Here is a 16,898-nt window from a genome sequence, read left to right as displayed (position 1 = left end):
TTGGGTTACAGAGGTGGCCAAAGTCTGAAAAGAACCCTGGGCCAGAACTTCAAGATCTTACTTAGGTCAGCATCCACAGGGATACCACATCTGAGTCTTACTCTCACTAAAGGAGGAACTTGATAGGTACTTGACTCTCTGTGAGGGACAGGATCCTGGGCTGCATTTCTCAGGCAGCATGCATACTCTACATTTAAAGCACATGGCTTCCCCCAAAGAATCCTGAGAAAGCCACTTCCGCCCTATGGAGGAGGTGGGGTTGCAGGCTTCACGACCCAGCCGCTGCGCAGTTGGGGGGATTCCTGGTCACGTCACCCTCTGGCTGGCCAATCGGCTGGTTCAGGGGGTGTGGCCTGCCCTATAAAGGCAGGGTGCAGCCAGGGATCTCCCTCTTTGCCACTTATCAGCTGTTCTGTTTTCCCACCCTCCCGCCCTATAAGGTTCTCGTTCTTTGACCTTGCTATGGACCTTGGTTGGTCGCCATTGAGGGGCCTGGTAGGAATTTTTCCACTTGGCAAATTGGCACCAGCCCCATGGTTTTCGCCTACCTCGTAGCAAATCATCACAACTTTCTGGGTATTGGCGGTTAGGCATTGGTATAGTTCTGTAGATGGAAGAAGAGGGTAGGTAGCGCCATCACCTGCCCCGAATATTGAAGGGTAGTCCGATAAAGGATTCCAGGGGACGTGGCCCTGTCCAAAGCCTATGGAGGTGAGGGCCTAAGGCACGCCCCCTATCGGTGACCCCGGGGGAGTTCCTATATGAGGTGCATCAGCAGGACTCCCCCTACTGGTGGTTAACTCTTCCCGGACTTCAAGCGGATGGGCTGAATTCGGATATAGTTGGTTAGGACCAATGCCTAAGCCAATACCGCTCATCACCTGTAACCAATAAAGTTGTGGCCTTTTTAATCCCATTAACCTTAATAATTGTGTCATGTATCATTATTTCCATCTGGGGGGGGGGGGGGACTCACCACACAACTGGGAATCGCAGCTCTGTGAAAGGTAAGCTGCACTTCCCATGATCCTTTGGGGAAGTCAAGTGCTTTAAGTGTATAGTGGGTATAAGCCTCAGACTGCTGCAAGAGGAGATGCTGCAAGGTCCTCTGAGAAACAGAGAAGAGCCGCTGCTTCCCTTGATTCTTTTGTGGGGGCCGCATACAGAAGGGCAATGAAATGAGCAGAATTTTCAAGAGCCCAATAAAATCTAGCCAGAACCTCAAAATAGCTCACATATTCAGACTCCTGCCTAGCATAAGCAGATATAAATAGGCTGCAATCCCAACCCCGCATATCTGGGAGGAAGCCACATTGAATTCAATGGGATGTATTTCTACGTAGACATGGTTAAGGCTGCAGATTTCGTTACCAGCTATTTTGTTGTACACAAACAAGGATTTCAGTTCAGATGGAAGATGGGCCTGACATATTCTTATAAATATTTTTATATATAATATATTCTTATAAATATATATCTTGTTTCCAATAATGTCTGTAGCATGTAGACTTTCTTTCTTTCTTGAACATGAACATAACATACAGTGAGCATAACATACAACAATACAAACAACCAAATAAAAGACTTCCTTTACCCTGTATCTGACCTCCTTATTTACTTCTTATAAACTGTTTCCTTTATGAATAATTATTAAGATTTTACTAACTATAACTTAAATATCCACGAGGTCTCCTGCAGACAATAATCGAAACAAGTCCAGGTGTAGCAGGTAGACTTTCTATACAGTAAGACTATGGTCATATTAAACATTTTGGAAGTCTTTGAACCCAGTCAGTTCAATGCAACTCTCTAGTATTACTCGTGCAGTGCCACAACACAGGTTCTGACTTTTAGTTGCTGATTTAGCCTAAGATGTATTCTGTCGATTCCTAAGGACGCTTCTAAGAACCCCTAAAGTCAATTCCTAAACAAGTTACATGGAAGTATGTGCCTTTGAAATTGTTCGTGCTTCCATCAACCAATGAAAGAAATTCACCATGAGGTCATTTCCCCCTCATCATTTTGACCTGATGATGCTTCATGAGATTTCCATTGCCACAATGTAAACAAATCTAATTTAATCACAGAAAAAGTTTGATCCTCAGCATTGGTTAAAATACAGAGCTGACGACATGGACATGTTTCTTAAGTTGTTTGTAAAATGCAGAACTTGTCCATGATTGCAGCCCAACTGGCAGGCTGGAGAGAATGGGCACAAGATAAACATTTACTTCAAATCCATACCATTGTTACAGGAGAAAACCTGATGGAATAGAAATCATGCGTAATAAATGTTTTATTTAAATTTTAAAGGGGGGAAACAAAACACAGGCCTCCCTGCTGCCCCCCATATAATCATTATATTCTTAAATCAAATGCTTGCTCAGGGTATAATATAAAAGCTTCTACAGCGCCGAGGGCGTTCTGGCGGTTCCCTCATTGCGAGAAGTAAGGTTACAGGGAACCAGGCAGAGGGCCTTCTCGGTAGTGGCACCTGCCCTGTGGAACGCCCTCCCAGCAGATGTCAAGGCAATAAACAACTATTTTACTTTTAAAAGACAACTGAAGGCAGCCCTCTTTAGGGAGGTTTTTAATGTCTGATGCTGTACTCTTTTTAATATTCAGTTGGAAGCCGCTCAGGATGGCTGGGGAAACCCAGCCAGATGGGCGAGGTATAAATAATAAATTATTTTTATTATTATTACACATGATGGCTATGTTCTTCCTTCATGCTGAGAATCACAGGAGCAGAGAGTGTGGTTGCACTCAGGTCTTTCTTGCATCTGGTTGGTCTCTGTGAGTACAGGATCCTGGATTTGATGGGCCTGATCCAGTTGGCTCGTCTTACGTCTCGTGTTCTTACACATGATGCAAATATAGCTCGATGACGAGTGTACAGTGCTGCTTGCACCAATATCCCCAGTGAAGACCTCCTTCTACACTATAACCATGCCAAGCATGTACTGATAGAGCAGACCATGGTGCTGCAATGCTTAGATCTATTCCAAGCAAACAGGGAACCCTTCAAGGCAAGGACATTGTAAGTAACCAGTCTTGCAATTGTCTTCAGGTACATAGGGAGAGTTTCAGGCATGGGTCTCGCTGAGTCCTGGCCCTAACTTGAAATGTCATGGATAGAACCTGGAAGCTTCTACATGCAATGCAGATTCTCTACCACTGAACCCATTCTCCCAGCTTTTCCAATATACTAAGGAACTGTGGGGGAACCACAAGTTCCTCCACATTATTTTATGAATAATGTGAACAAGTCCATGATCCCTTTATGGAAATACAATGGATCAATGCATCCAATCAAATGGGGGGAAATCAGAACACTCCAGTTCCCTGATCTCCGCATTGATGCCAAGCCTATCTTGAAGTTGTTTATGAATGCTGCAGCAGAACCTGATTCTGTCCAGAATTTTAATATTCTGAGCTATTGCTCAGGAATTTTCAATTCTAAAAAAACAAAAATGTTCCTCTGTACAAGTACCAAACCCTTAACAAAAGTTATAATTCATAAATTTACTACTTCATTGTGTTCCAAGAGCAACAGACTACCTCAAACAAAAGATGCAGACACATTTGGATGGCTTCAAACTCTTTTTTGTTTTTGTTTTTAATGCTCTCAAAAGCAATATATACGAACCCACCCTCCCAATACAAAGCTCAGTGAGGATCTTGTCTAAAAGACTGGCCTAGAAATATTATAATACAGGACTGCAATAATTGCCAGTGCTGGGGAATGGGTGGAGAAATTAAGCCATGGATCATCCAGGGTGAGGTAAGCGAAACCGCAGCAATAGCATCCTGGCGGTGGCGGCCGCGCTGTTGCATATTGGGAGGGGAAGGAGCCAGGCGGCAGTGAGGTTGGAGCTATTCAGATGCACTGAGAGAACACAGTCCTGCCCTTGCTGCCACTTCAACCTCCCGGTAAGCATGGGCAACACTGCAGCTAGGGAGCTATTGCTCCAGCTCTGCCTCACCAGATGAATCTGCAACTAGCTACTCCACCCATCCTGCGAATGCACACAGGCACGGACTGAAAGAAACATACAAACATGGCATACACGCCACGAATTACACATGCACAGTGAGGGGATGCAGCTGGCAGGTGGGAAATGTCTTTTTGCCTTTCTCTCTCACCTTAATGAGATACCTGCACAGAGATGCTTTCACACAGTGCACATTCAAGTTACAGAAATGGGACAGAAGTGTGTGCACACGTACATCATTAATTTTATGCACCTAAAACCTAGCAGTTCGAAAGCACGTCAAAGTATAAGTAGATAAATAAGTACCGCTCCAGCCAGAAGGTAAACTGCGTTTCCGTGCGCTGCTCTGGTTCGCCAGAAGCGGCTTAGTCATGCTGGCCACATGACCCGGAAGCTGTACGCCGGCTCCCTCGGCCAATAAAGCGAGATGAGCGCCACAACCCCAGATTCGTCCACGACTGGACCTAATGGTCAGGGGTCTCTTTACCTTTACAGATTCGATGGAGAAAAACAAAGCAGAAGGAAACCTTCTCTTGCCCTTTTTCCTCCCTTCTCTCACACAAGCAAATGTATCCCGAAGACCATAGCCTCAAAGGATAAAGTCCCCTCTCCTATTTGCCATGAACTTGGAAACAGAGTTCATGGAAGCCATGGAAGCAGCTGACAACAGCACCTGGGATTTGGTGTGGCTCCTTGCCCCATCCTTCTGCTTACGTCCCACCAGTGAATCCCACTGCCCACAGGGATTGGCTAAGCAAAGGGAGTTGCCTTGCGTAGCCTTGTGCATCATTTGCTGGAAACTGATCAAACCTCCTACACACAGTCCATGTGTGTCCATCTGCCTTTTTTATTTTGGTGAGCACAGGAGTTGGGTTGACACACTCACATATTTTCCAAAACTCAGCAACCATTTTGGCTAGCTGTACTTATATAGAACAAATCAGCTAAGAGTATATAAATGGTTATAAGTTACATATGTTGGGAAGCAGTTGCTCAGGAACACATTCATTATCTCAGGGGTGGATAACTTATGCCCACTCCCCAAGATGCTGTTGAACTCCAGCTCTCATCAGTCCCTGCCAGGATGGACAATAGATGGGGTAAGGCAAATTGTAGCCCAGCAACAACAGGAGACCCTAAATTTATCCGCCCCTGCCTTACCTGTAGAACTTCATATATATATTTTTCTTACACTAATCTGAATAATGCATAGGATCATTTTATTAGCAGGCTCTGATTTTTGAAGTACCTAGAAAAACCATTAAAAATTGCAGCTAGTTACTGTTACATTCCAATCTACCCCCTTTTAACAATCTTATGTATTTTACATTCTGTAACTTTTTACTCTTATGGTTGCTCACAAAAGTCAGTTAACTACAATCAAGCGTGCTGACAAACTGCTGCAAATCATGGCCATCTTGGCCCCACAAATCCATGGCAACTTGATATGGGGGCACCTGAAAGTTTTATCACTTAGGTCACAGTCCTCTAAAGTCCCAGGGGACGGAGGACTTTTCAGGTCTCCTCCTCCATGGATGGAAGGAGAGGGCTACCCTCAAAGAGAGAGGGGGAAATCTGCTTTTGCCAGCTTCCTACTTGTGGCTGCAGAAAAGGCCTCCGCTGGTGCTTCTCCTACATCAAGCTCTAACATCGGAGGGGACAGTGATGTGCAGGGCCTTCTCAGGGCATTTTGCTGCCCGTGGTGGATCAGCAAACAGTTCCCTGTCACCAACCCCAAGTAAGCATATATAGTACCAAGGCCTCCCAAGTTATTTTGACACCTGAAAACCCCATACACACAACTTCCTTTCCCTGGCAGTAAAAGTGCAATGACAAACTAAATAATAAACACATCCCTTTCATGACACCCAAAATCTGCTGCCTGAGGTGTACATCTCATTCTGTCCTGAAAAGTAGACCTAACAATGACAGAAGAGGCTGTGGATTCGTGGCCTCTTTCTTTCTCACAACATGCCCTGGAATGGTGGTGGTGGGGATTATGCCATTGGGAGAAATGGGAAAGAAAGGTTTTTGGAAGAGCAAGAATCAACAAAAGGCCAAATCACAAGGCAGGGGGGGGGGGAGTTGTCATTCACTTTCTGCATTGGTTTCTCCCTCCCCCATAGGAATGCTCTGCCAACTCCCTGCATAGAAAAGGGACTTGTAGCAGGTGCCCTGTTAAGCCTGAAGATCCAAAACGCACTTTGAAGACACCCTGACCTTTTCATTGGATAGTAAACAATGTGAAACGAGTGAGATAGCGAAAGGGAGTCCGTTCCAAACATTTCAACTTCTATTATCCCGTCCTACGGCACCTCCATTGACTCATGCGCCTCCTTCGTCCAATTCCACTGTTGCTTTCTAGCAGGCATCATTTCCAGAGCAAAAAAAAAAAAAAAAGATTTCCAAAAGCCTTTCCTTCCACTCTCACTCTCTCACCAGTCATGCAGAGGGGCTTGCCAAGAGGCACAAAGAGAAAGCAAACAGTAAATACTCGACAGAAACAACAGCCAGAATTCCATTTTTTAAGAAGTAGGATTTGAAATATATGGTAAACTCTAATTTAATGGATGTTTTCTGCCAACATCATTTCCCTTTCTTTTTTTTGTTCAGTTTGTTATTCCTAGACAAATACGTGCTACATCTTTTGCCCAGCATCTAATGTCTTCAAACTGAAGGAAATAAATATGAGTAAATCATTAACACAGAAATAAATAAATATGAATACAGTTGCATGTGTTTAGCTCAAAGGAAGTATCTATTCTATTCAAGACCAAGAGTCCAGTATTCCTTTCACTGATGTGCATGTTAAACCCCTATTCAGGGGTTGGACTCTAAGGCTGCAGTTCGTGGCTGCTTTAAGTCTTATTGGCTTCAATGAAGTTTAAGCAGCCTGTGTGCAGGATTGTGGCCTTAGAGGATGCAAAATGAAGTTGAAAAGAATGATTTTTAAAAAAAAAAGCCCAATTTTTTTCCAGTTCTTAGACTGAGAAGTCATCACCTTGACAGAGAAGGTGGGGGAGGAAATATATTTTCTCCAAATCTGAATAATGCATATAATTTTTTAAAAAAAATGAGCACAGACTTACCTAGAGAGATGTCAAAATGGCAATGCAGAGAGGAAGGACAGTCTAACCCAGCTTACCAAGCCCTAGGCTGAGGAAAACAAAAATAATGTCTAAGTCTAAGGGAAGGCTACTGCCCCCTTCCCTCCCATTTATGGACAGCTAGGGTGCTATATATAGAATCAATTTAGTTGCTCTCACAAACCAGTGATGTGTCTAATAAGGATTAAAACTATGATTTAAGTTAAATGAGCATTTACAAGAGGCCATATTTTGGAAGCTTTTCGGTACGATTGTATAATCCTTAAACCTGAAAATTAATTGTTGACATACATTTAAAGTTTTTATTATTTATTATAAGCAAAAAAGGTCATAAGGAACAACTAAAGAAAAATGATTTTGCAAAAAATAAACACCCACTTAATAGCCAGCAGGTGGTTATTTTGCACAGATAATGGTTAAAAAGACCAACGAACAGTCATTAGGTTTTAAAATCTTTTTAGTGCCGACATGAGATCTTCCCTGGTGCCCTGAGCTGTAAATTGATCCTCCCTAAAGTCTCCTTAAGGGCTGCCTGGATTATAAAAAAACATTGTTGCCATATGTTAAGCCATATCATCTACGTTTAAAAAAAGCTTGTTAACACGGGAAGAAATCCATGCCAGCTCCAGCGCTGCTTCGTCCTGCCTCCTGGGTCAGCTGCCAGGCCTTCAGTATAGCTAACTTGCTTGAAGTCCCCAAGAGCGTCTGTCTGCTACACAAAACTTCCTAGGAAATATATTTAAAAAGTTGCATGCAACTCAGTTAGACTCAGAATAGATTCAATGAAATTAATGGACCCACCTTAGGCAAGTCCATTCATTTCAATAGAGAAGGACTATCGTGGGATACCATCCATAGTGCATGTCATGCACAACAACAAAAGACTGTGCAATTGGAAATGGATAAGTCAGTGGTGTAGCGTGGGTTGTCAGCACCCGGGGCAAGGCAAGTAATTTGCGCCCCCTAACCCGTGGATTTGCGCCCCCTAACCTGTGGATTTGCCCTAACCCCAGATGTTGCGCCCGGTGCGGCCGGCCCCCCCTGCACCCCCCACGCTACGCCACTGGGATAAGTAAAGTAAAGAGCTATGTTGAATTAGCAAAGCTAACAGCTAACGTAAGAGAATATAATGATGACTGTTCTTTTGAAGAACGGAAACCCTTTTCGGATTATTTAAAGAAATATTACAATATGAAGACCCCATGACCAGGTTTTGAACTATGAGCGACAGAAAGAATTTGAGATTATTGTGTTATGATTATGATAAAAAAAGGAATAAAGTTATGGTACAGTGAAGGGGGGATAAGAATAACATCACGGAAAATGGGTTGGGAATTCAAAAATAGAAAAGATTTTTTAAAATACATATGTATTGGAATTTTATGTGTAATTTTTGGAAAACACTACAGAAAAGAAAAAAAGATTGTGCAATTGAAGAAAGAAATAAAGAAAGACCCAGGAAACAGTGCCTACAATTGACATCCAATGGTGTCACTCAGCTAACTGAGAAGCTTCCATCAGTGGAAGAGAAGCAATTTTCTACTATTTCCCCAACACACACACACACACACAAAATCTGTTCTGGAAGGTCCCTCACCTATCTGGAACAGAGTTAGATGGACTGGAGCCTTCAGTGGTGGCGGGGGGGGGGGAGTGAAGGAAATGGCTTTCTTCCCTGTTCCACAGATGGAAGCCTTACTGTCAACTGAACAACAACATTAGATACAATGCTCAGATTAGCCCCACTCATTTGAAAATGTACATGTGTGAAGCACAAGCTTAAAGCTGCAGTGCTAAACTGCTATTCAGAATTGAGAGGTCGACTTCTGTGTAAACCTAGCTAGGTTTGGGCTGCAGACTCCCTTATTTAAGTCAATTGCAAGTCTTAAAAGTGCTTTGGCTGGACTGTGCCCAGGGATAGCTTGGCAGTGGAAAAGGGCAAAAATAAATGCACATTTAGCCTTTCACACTTGATTTCAAAGTAACAAGATACTATCATTTCAGAAGTAATACACGATGGTCCATAGACAGTTTAGAAGCAGCCATTAAGGATATAAATATCCTTTGTTTGTGGTATCTAGCATACAAGTAAACAAAATGATGCCCCCCTTGAAAATCAAAATGAATGCTCTATCCGATTACATCCTTGGATAGGTGTAATTTTGGGTCTGTCAATGCATGGCATTTTCTGAGACTTCTCACCCTTTTAGGATTGTGATAATGTGCCTTACACTATGAACAACCACCACCAAGAGACACCAAATATGCGGGCACTCCATTTAATCGAGGCATGGAGCACATGATGCACAGCTGAGTGGTATCATCACAAGCAGCTCTGGGTGGAATCAAAGGTCATAACCCAAACAACAATACAATGCATGCAGCAGAGCTTCTGAAGCCTGCTTACTGAAGGCTGTTTGCTTCCCTCCCAAACAAAAACAGGGGATCATTGGGAGAAATAATGACAGTAGTCCCTCAACCAAAGAAACAGCTTCTTTGGTCCCAGCCCAGAAAGTTCTGCACATCGCTGTTTGCTCCTGAAAGCAAGTGCATTACCATATATACTGTGAGCTCCCCCAACCCCCAGATGCCATGTGAGTTGGCCCAGGCAACTCCCATACAGCTTTTGCTCATGGTAGCAGCACTAGATTTAGGGTGGCATGGGTGGTTCCCCTGCACAGCACACCAAGTCAAGGAGATGCGAAATTGAGATCTATAATGGAGCAGATCCATTTTGGGGTGCCAAATGTTGGCTTCACACAGGCCGCCATACAGTGGTACCTTGGTTCTCAAACATCTTGGTACTCAAACAACTTGGAACCCAAACACTGCAGGGTTCCAGTTTGCGAACTTTTTTCGGAAGCCGAATGTGCTCTGTTTTGAGTGTCACACTTTTGTTTTGAGTGTTACGCTGACGATTTGAGTGCCACCTTTCCGTTTTGAGTGCCGCACCTCCGTTTTGAGTGTTACACTGAGGTCTGTCTGTTTTTGCTATTTATTTTGCGTCTTTGTTTTTGCACCTCTTCTTGTTTTGTTTTTGTGACTGTGTGGAGCCCAGTTCAGCTATTGATTGATTGATTGATTGATTGATTGTGTGCCTGCAGTACATTGTTTATTGCCTTCTCGTTATATAGTAAAATTCAGGATAAATTGCTGTTTTAGGGGTTGTTTTTAAAAGTCTGGAACGGATTAATCCATTTTGCATTACTTTCTATGGGAAAGTGTGTCTTGGTTTTGGAACGCTTTGGTTTTGGAATGGGCTTCCAGAACGGATTAAGTTTGAGAACCAAGGTACCACTCTATTATGAAAGATTACCAAAGGCCACCCCTGATGGCAGCACAATAAAGAGTGTTAATATCATCATAGGGACACAAGAGAAGCCTGCAGGATCATGCCAATGCCTCTCTAGTCCACATCCTTTTCTCACAGTGGCCTGTGGGAAACCTGCAAGCGAGACCAGAGCACAAGAGTCCCCTCCTCTCCTGTGGTTTCCAGAAACTGGCATTCAGAAGCATTGCTGCCTCCAACTATGGATGCAGGACATAGCCATTGTGGCTTGCAGTCCTCCATAGCCTTGTCCTCTATGAATTTGTCTAACCCTCTTTTAAAGCCAACTAGATTGGTGACCATCACTGCCTCCTGTGGGAGCAAGTTCCCTAGTCTAACTATGCACTGTGTGAAAAAGTACTCTCTTTAATCACAAATGTCATCATAGTGAATCTGATGATGACTGTTCAGATAAATATGAACATTCTTGCATTAGGGGACAGAGTAAAACATCTACTGATCATCACCAACACCGTATGTAAGCAGGATCAGACTTTCCAGCTCAATCCATATATGTCACTATTGCAGCACAGAAACCATTTCTCTGCAGTCTATTTTCATATGGAGCTGAATTTCTATATAAAGGCATCACATGGTCAGCTAAATGATGTGATTTTAGGGGAGGAAAAGAGGGACGCAGGTGGCGCTGTGGGTTAAACCACAGAGCCTAGGACTTGCCGATCAGAAGGTTGGCGGTTCGAATCCCTGTGACTGGATGAGCTCTCGTTCCTCGGTCCCTGCTCCTGCCCACCTAGCAGTTCGAAAGCACGTCAAAGTGCAAGTAGATAAATAGGTACCGCTTCGGCGGGAAGGTAAACGGCGTTTCCGTGCGCTGCTCTGGTTCGCCAGAAGCCGCTTCGTCATGCTGGCCACATGACCCGGAAGCTGTACGCCGGCTCCCTCAGCCAATAAAGCGAGATGAGCGCTGCAACCCCAGAGTCGGTCACGACTGGACCTAATGGTCAGGGGTCCCTTTACCTTTACCTTTACAGGCAAAAGATGAATGTTGGGTGAGAACTTAGCAAGGGAGAGAAATGATCTGATTTGGTGCACAAATGAGATCTCCCCTCTTTTCCCACATAGTCTTCATACACTATTTCCATCATGTTAGTCAGTTAAATATTCTATATATTGCCAGAAATAGAATAGGATCTGTGCCAGAAGAGCACTTTGAGACTTGAGGTAATTAAATAGCTTTCTGAATATTGGCTGTCAGTTGCCTGCTTAACTGACTATGAACCATATCTGCAAACCCACACCGGCTCTGTGGAGTGAAGAGGGAATTGGGAAAGAAAAAATAGTTTTGGTTTTGAAGAAAATCCATATGAAAATTAATACTTAAATATACATTTTAACTTAATATGTGCAGTGCAGGCACAGTGGAAGATCTGATCTGAAATCTCTGCCGCTGTGCACACACCACCTCAAGCACCCCACAGCCTTGCCCTGATGTAACCAGAAGCAATGTGCAGCATTGAGAAGTCAGGAAAGCAACAGCAGTCTGCCCACATCACCCTGCCACCCGCTACTATAATAATATACCCTGCCCATCTGGCTGGGTTTCTCCAGCCACCCTGGGCAGTTTCCAACAGAATATTAAAAACATGATAAAACATCAAACATTTAAAACTTCCCTTCAGATGTCTTCTAAAAGTCAGATAGTTGTTTATTTCCTTGACATCTGATGGGAGGGCATTCCACAGGGCGGGCGCCACTACCGAGAAGGCCCTCTGCCTGGTTCCCTGCAACCTCACTTCTCGCAGTGAGGGAACCATCAGAAGGCCCTCAGAGCTGGACCTCAGTGTCTGGGTTGAACAATGGGGGTGGAGACACTCCTTCAGGTATACTGGGCCAAGGCCATTTGCTACTGTTGCACAGTGTGTATTTCTAAATATATTCCCCCCTAAAGCATGCATTTCCATGCACACTTTGGTACCTTTTTATTTCTTTGAGCCAAGAACGGTACTGCAAAATTCAAAGGAGTCCAACACCCGAAGAATAATTGCATTACAACACACACATTAGACTGGGAAGTTCAGATCAAGTCGGTTGACTTCAAAATGAGAACGGAGCACATTTAGTGCCGATGATGTTCTCTGAATCACTGATTATATATGCTCAAAGTAATTTTTCGATCAACAAGAGGGTAACTCATTGTGCAGCTTTAGCAGATAGGCTGCCTGCCCTACATGATATAAGCTTTTATGGCTCACTTTCAAGTACATAATGTTTTCCACAACCCATAGCAATGGGTTTGCTCTAGAAAAACAAGTGCGTGCCCAAGAGTGTCTTAATGATTTCGTTTAGGTCAAAGCAACAGAGACATGTAAGGAACAGTATGCCTTGAAGCTCTGTCCTGCTCCAAGCTTCTAGATAGCTCACACTCTGCATTTCTCTTTTGGGTAGTACAGCATGTTCTCCCTCCAGTGTTGTTAGGTCAGCTTTATGTGTGTTGACATATTAGAGCAGCTTCTAAAGCAAGAAAATCAGCGAGACATAGGTCCTAGAATACAAAACATGTGAGGAAAGGCTGAAGCACCGTTTTATTAAACTTGGTTTTCAAAGATGTTGGAAGGGAAGCAATTGTAAATTTTGCAATACATATGCTTTCATTGCTGGTGTTGTTCTTTAAAAAAAATGGTTGTAAATTCAATGTGGCCTATGCCACAAATCCTTTTCCACAGATTTTTATTAGCAGTCACTGCTAGTTACTAGCAGTTACTAGCAGATATGGTCAATCACCAAAAAAACAAGCAAACATTAATTTCCTTCTCCCCTGAGTCAGTTCAAATACCTGAGTGCAAATTGCAGTCTATATTCATATCCGTTTACAACCACTAAGTGTGTTTGACAGACAGGGCATTTTCCCCAAGGCTACCCAGCGTGTTTTGGGTCTGATCAGGGATTCAATATCCAAACCCAACACTTTATTTAATGCATCACACTCACCTCGTTTCATATTTGCATCTCCATCCCTTTTAATACTTTGTACTCCAGTGAGGAAAAGAGTGATTTAATATCTACAGGCTGGGCACCCCCTCCATCTGGACGGCAGGGTCGTCCCAGCCATCTCTTCGTATGAAGGGCAGTGTGCCAATATTTTCAGAAAGGTCATTTCAGTCTCGGCCCTCCAACTCACAACAGCCAGTTCATGTGGCACATCTGAAAAGGCAATCACTTCATTCCCAGATGAAGGCAGAGTGACAAGTTTACCCTTCTTCCATTCCTGAATGTAAAGAGAGGGTGATTATATAAATCAAGCCTGATGGGTTGCAGGGACAGACTGAGAGGTACTTGTAGGCCGCTGCTCAGTGTCTATTCATGCAAAGGAAACTCAGAAGCCTTGCTGAGGTCAGTGGAGCATACTGTCAGATATGTGCATGTACAGGTAAATATGGGCAGGGGAGGAATGTGATTCAGTTCACATTTAAAGGCTAGCTTACTACACTTGTGGTCTCCAAAACAATATGTGAACTGAAATGCAGCCATCTTCCAAGAGTCACACTCTTTTGCAAAGAGGTTTGTCACCCAAGTAATGTGTACAAAAATGCATGTATCAGGGTAAAATGTATGTGTGTATACATTTACTATAGAAAACGCCGCACAAAAATGCATTCTATTAAGTGGAATTGCTTTACAAAAATGTGTATATTAGACAAAATTACAGACAAAAAATTGCATTAGGAGTAACAGACTAAAATGCTAATAAATTTTCTTGAGAGCTTCCAATGGGCATCTGGTTGGCTACTATGGGAACAAGATGCCGTGCTAGATGGGCCATTGGCCTGATTTAGCAGGCTCCCTGCTTAGGAAGAAACAAAGGATGATGGGGAAGACTGTGACTCCACCAACCCTAAAGTTGTCATCTTCTCTTTTTATAGGGAAGAAGTTATTATGCAATTTTTTTCCTATCACAAACCTACCTACATACCACATGCCAACTCCCAATATTGCCCTAACCTGGTTTTGCTTTCTTGGCAATAAATATTGCATTTGACTGTGTCTAAATGCTTTTTGAAACCCTTGGAAAGGCAGCAATTACATTTAATAAAAACAATATTTTCCCTCTCTTCAACACAACCTATATCTGCCACCTGATTTCACAATTGGTTAAAGCTTTCAACACTGATACTATATTAAAGCATATCTCAGTTCTGGCAATCTTTCCAATTTCTTTTCCCTTGCTTTCTTTTTCCCCCCTCTTATCAACAAAAAGTGAAACAAGGTATATGAAATAGAATCAGACTAGAATAGAACTTCAACTTGACCGGAGGTATTATTTACCAATTCAGAAGATTCAGCACTCTCTCTTACAGAATTTGTTTTTATCATAAGCCATATTTCTTCTTATAGGAGGTGGGGTTTTTATTTCTCTTTTATTACTTCAACAACGTTCACATTAACAGTGGCAAAGGCTACCAGGTAATTTTTACATTGGTGCCTCGCAAGACGAAAAGAATCCGTTCCGCGATTCTCTTCGTCTAGCGGTTTTTTAGTCTTGCGAAGCAACCCTATTAGCGGCTTAGCGGATTAGCATTATTAGCGGTTTAGCGGCTTAGCGGCTATTAAAGGCTTAGCGGCTTAGCTGCTAAAAGGCTATTAGCGGCTTAGCGGCTTAGAAAAAGGGGGGGAGCGGGGGGGAAATCGCAAGACTAGCAAGACGTTTCATCTTGCGAAGCAAGCCCATAGGGAAATTCGTCTTGCGAAGCAACTCAAAAACGGAAAACCCTTTCATCTAGCGGGTTTTCCGTCTTGCGAGGCATTCGTCTTGCGGGGCACCACTGTATTGGGGTTATTCAGGAGTGTGCGATTTGCTGTTGCACTATTCACTCACTTAAATTGGGTTATATTCTTAACGGAGAAGACTCACCGGAGTCCTGTGCTCAGTCACAACTGGAGTATTGTAGGCAGGGGCAGATGGTGCCCTGCAAATAACATAGCTTTTGGAGGAAAATGCACTGCATCAGAATGCAAACAGTGCTGTGTGTGACAAACACTGAGCAGAATGGGAAACAATGTATTGTTCCATCAGTATCTGCAATCCCAAAAGTTCTACTGCTTTGACACAATTTCCCACTACCTTGCTTCAGCCTTGAAGCTCAATGGATAATACTAACAACTCTATTATTATTATTATTATTATTATTATTATTATTATTGACTTAAGAAAATTATACAGACAGCAAAATGAAGAAGCCTAAATTAACATTGCCTTCTACCGAAAAGAAATAATAATAACTATTACAATAATGAAAATACTAAAAATACATTTACTTCCCCTTTTGAACTTCTATTCTGGTTACAATATATTACTATTCTATAAGAATCTATTATATCCTTTGCTGTCCCATATATTATTTCCCAAATTCAACCTAACCCTCCCCTCCTCCCCACTGCTTCCCTTCGCCTGTGTGAGATCATCCCATCATAATATCTTTTTCTAGTTGCTTTAATAAAATAGAATAACATGAAAACTGTCAAATTATAATTACTTCTTTTGTCCTTACATGCTTAACAATTGCCTATTATGAGTTCTGCTTTAACACCATATTTCTTCATGTATTCCCCTATGAATTCCCATTCTGTATAGAATTTTTGATTGGAGCAGCCCCTGATTGATGCAGTCATTTTTGCCATCTCAGCAAACTCATAGATCTTAACTTGCCATTCTGTCATTTGTAGTACTTTTTCTGTTTTCCAATATTTTGCCATAAGGTTTTCCCAGTAGTGATGTATGGAAGTGAGAGCTGGACCATAAAGAAGGCTGATCGCCAAAGAATTGATTCTTTTGAATTATGGTGCTGGAGGAGACTCTTGAGATTCCCATGGACTGCAAGAAGATCAAACACATCCATTCTTAAGGAAATCAGCCCTGAGTGCTCACTGGAAGGACAAATTGTGAAGCTGAGGCTCCAATACTTTGGCTACCTCAAGAGAAGAGAAGACTCCCTGGAAAAGACCCTGATGCTGGGAAAGATGGAGGGCACAAGGAGAAGGGGACGACAGAGGACGAGATGGTTGGACAGTGTTCTCGAAGCTACCAGCATGAGTTTGACCAAACTGCGGGAGGCAGTGGAAGACAGAAGTGCCTGGTGTGCTTTGGTCCATAGGGTCACAAAGAGTCGGACACGACTAAATGACTAAACAACAACAACAACATTCATGTGGCTGCGGTTATATACAAAAATATATTCCTTTTGTCCTTGGCTATGTCGTTTGTTAATAAACCCAATAAGTATGACTCTGGTTTTTTTGAAATAGAGCTCCTAAAAACTCTTTACTGCCCCTCCCCCCACCATTATGGTAGTCACCATAAATGGTTCCTGGCACCTTGATTTAGTGAATATACCCCACTTTTCAAACTGCATGGGCTCCAAAAGTTTACAATAAATGGGTGTGCATAGATATAGGTATTACAGAGAAGGGATGGATTTTGGCATAATTTTCTGGTCCCTGGGAGCTGATTAT

At 42.8% G+C, this 16,898-nt stretch overlaps 1 protein-coding gene across 1 annotated transcript in view; it reads right to left on the bottom strand.

Annotated features, from left to right (window-relative positions):
* The window catches only part of MYOM2 (myomesin 2), an 81,489-nt gene extending 74,302 nt beyond the window's left edge, over nucleotides 1–7,187 (bottom strand). Inside the window, exon 1 of the mRNA XM_028722386.2 lies at nucleotides 7,085–7,187. The gene's annotated coding sequence lies outside the window, so the exon portion shown is untranslated. The remainder of the gene's footprint in view (nucleotides 1–7,084) is intronic.
* Between the last annotated feature and the right edge of the window lie 9,711 nt (nucleotides 7,188–16,898).

Source organism: Podarcis muralis, chromosome 3, assembly GCF_964188315.1.
Source record: "Podarcis muralis chromosome 3, rPodMur119.hap1.1, whole genome shotgun sequence".
Classification (NCBI taxonomy): domain Eukaryota; kingdom Metazoa; phylum Chordata; class Lepidosauria; order Squamata; family Lacertidae; genus Podarcis; species Podarcis muralis.
The sequence above is the reverse complement of the archived record's forward strand: the minus strand, read 5'-3'. Positions and strand labels throughout refer to the sequence as shown.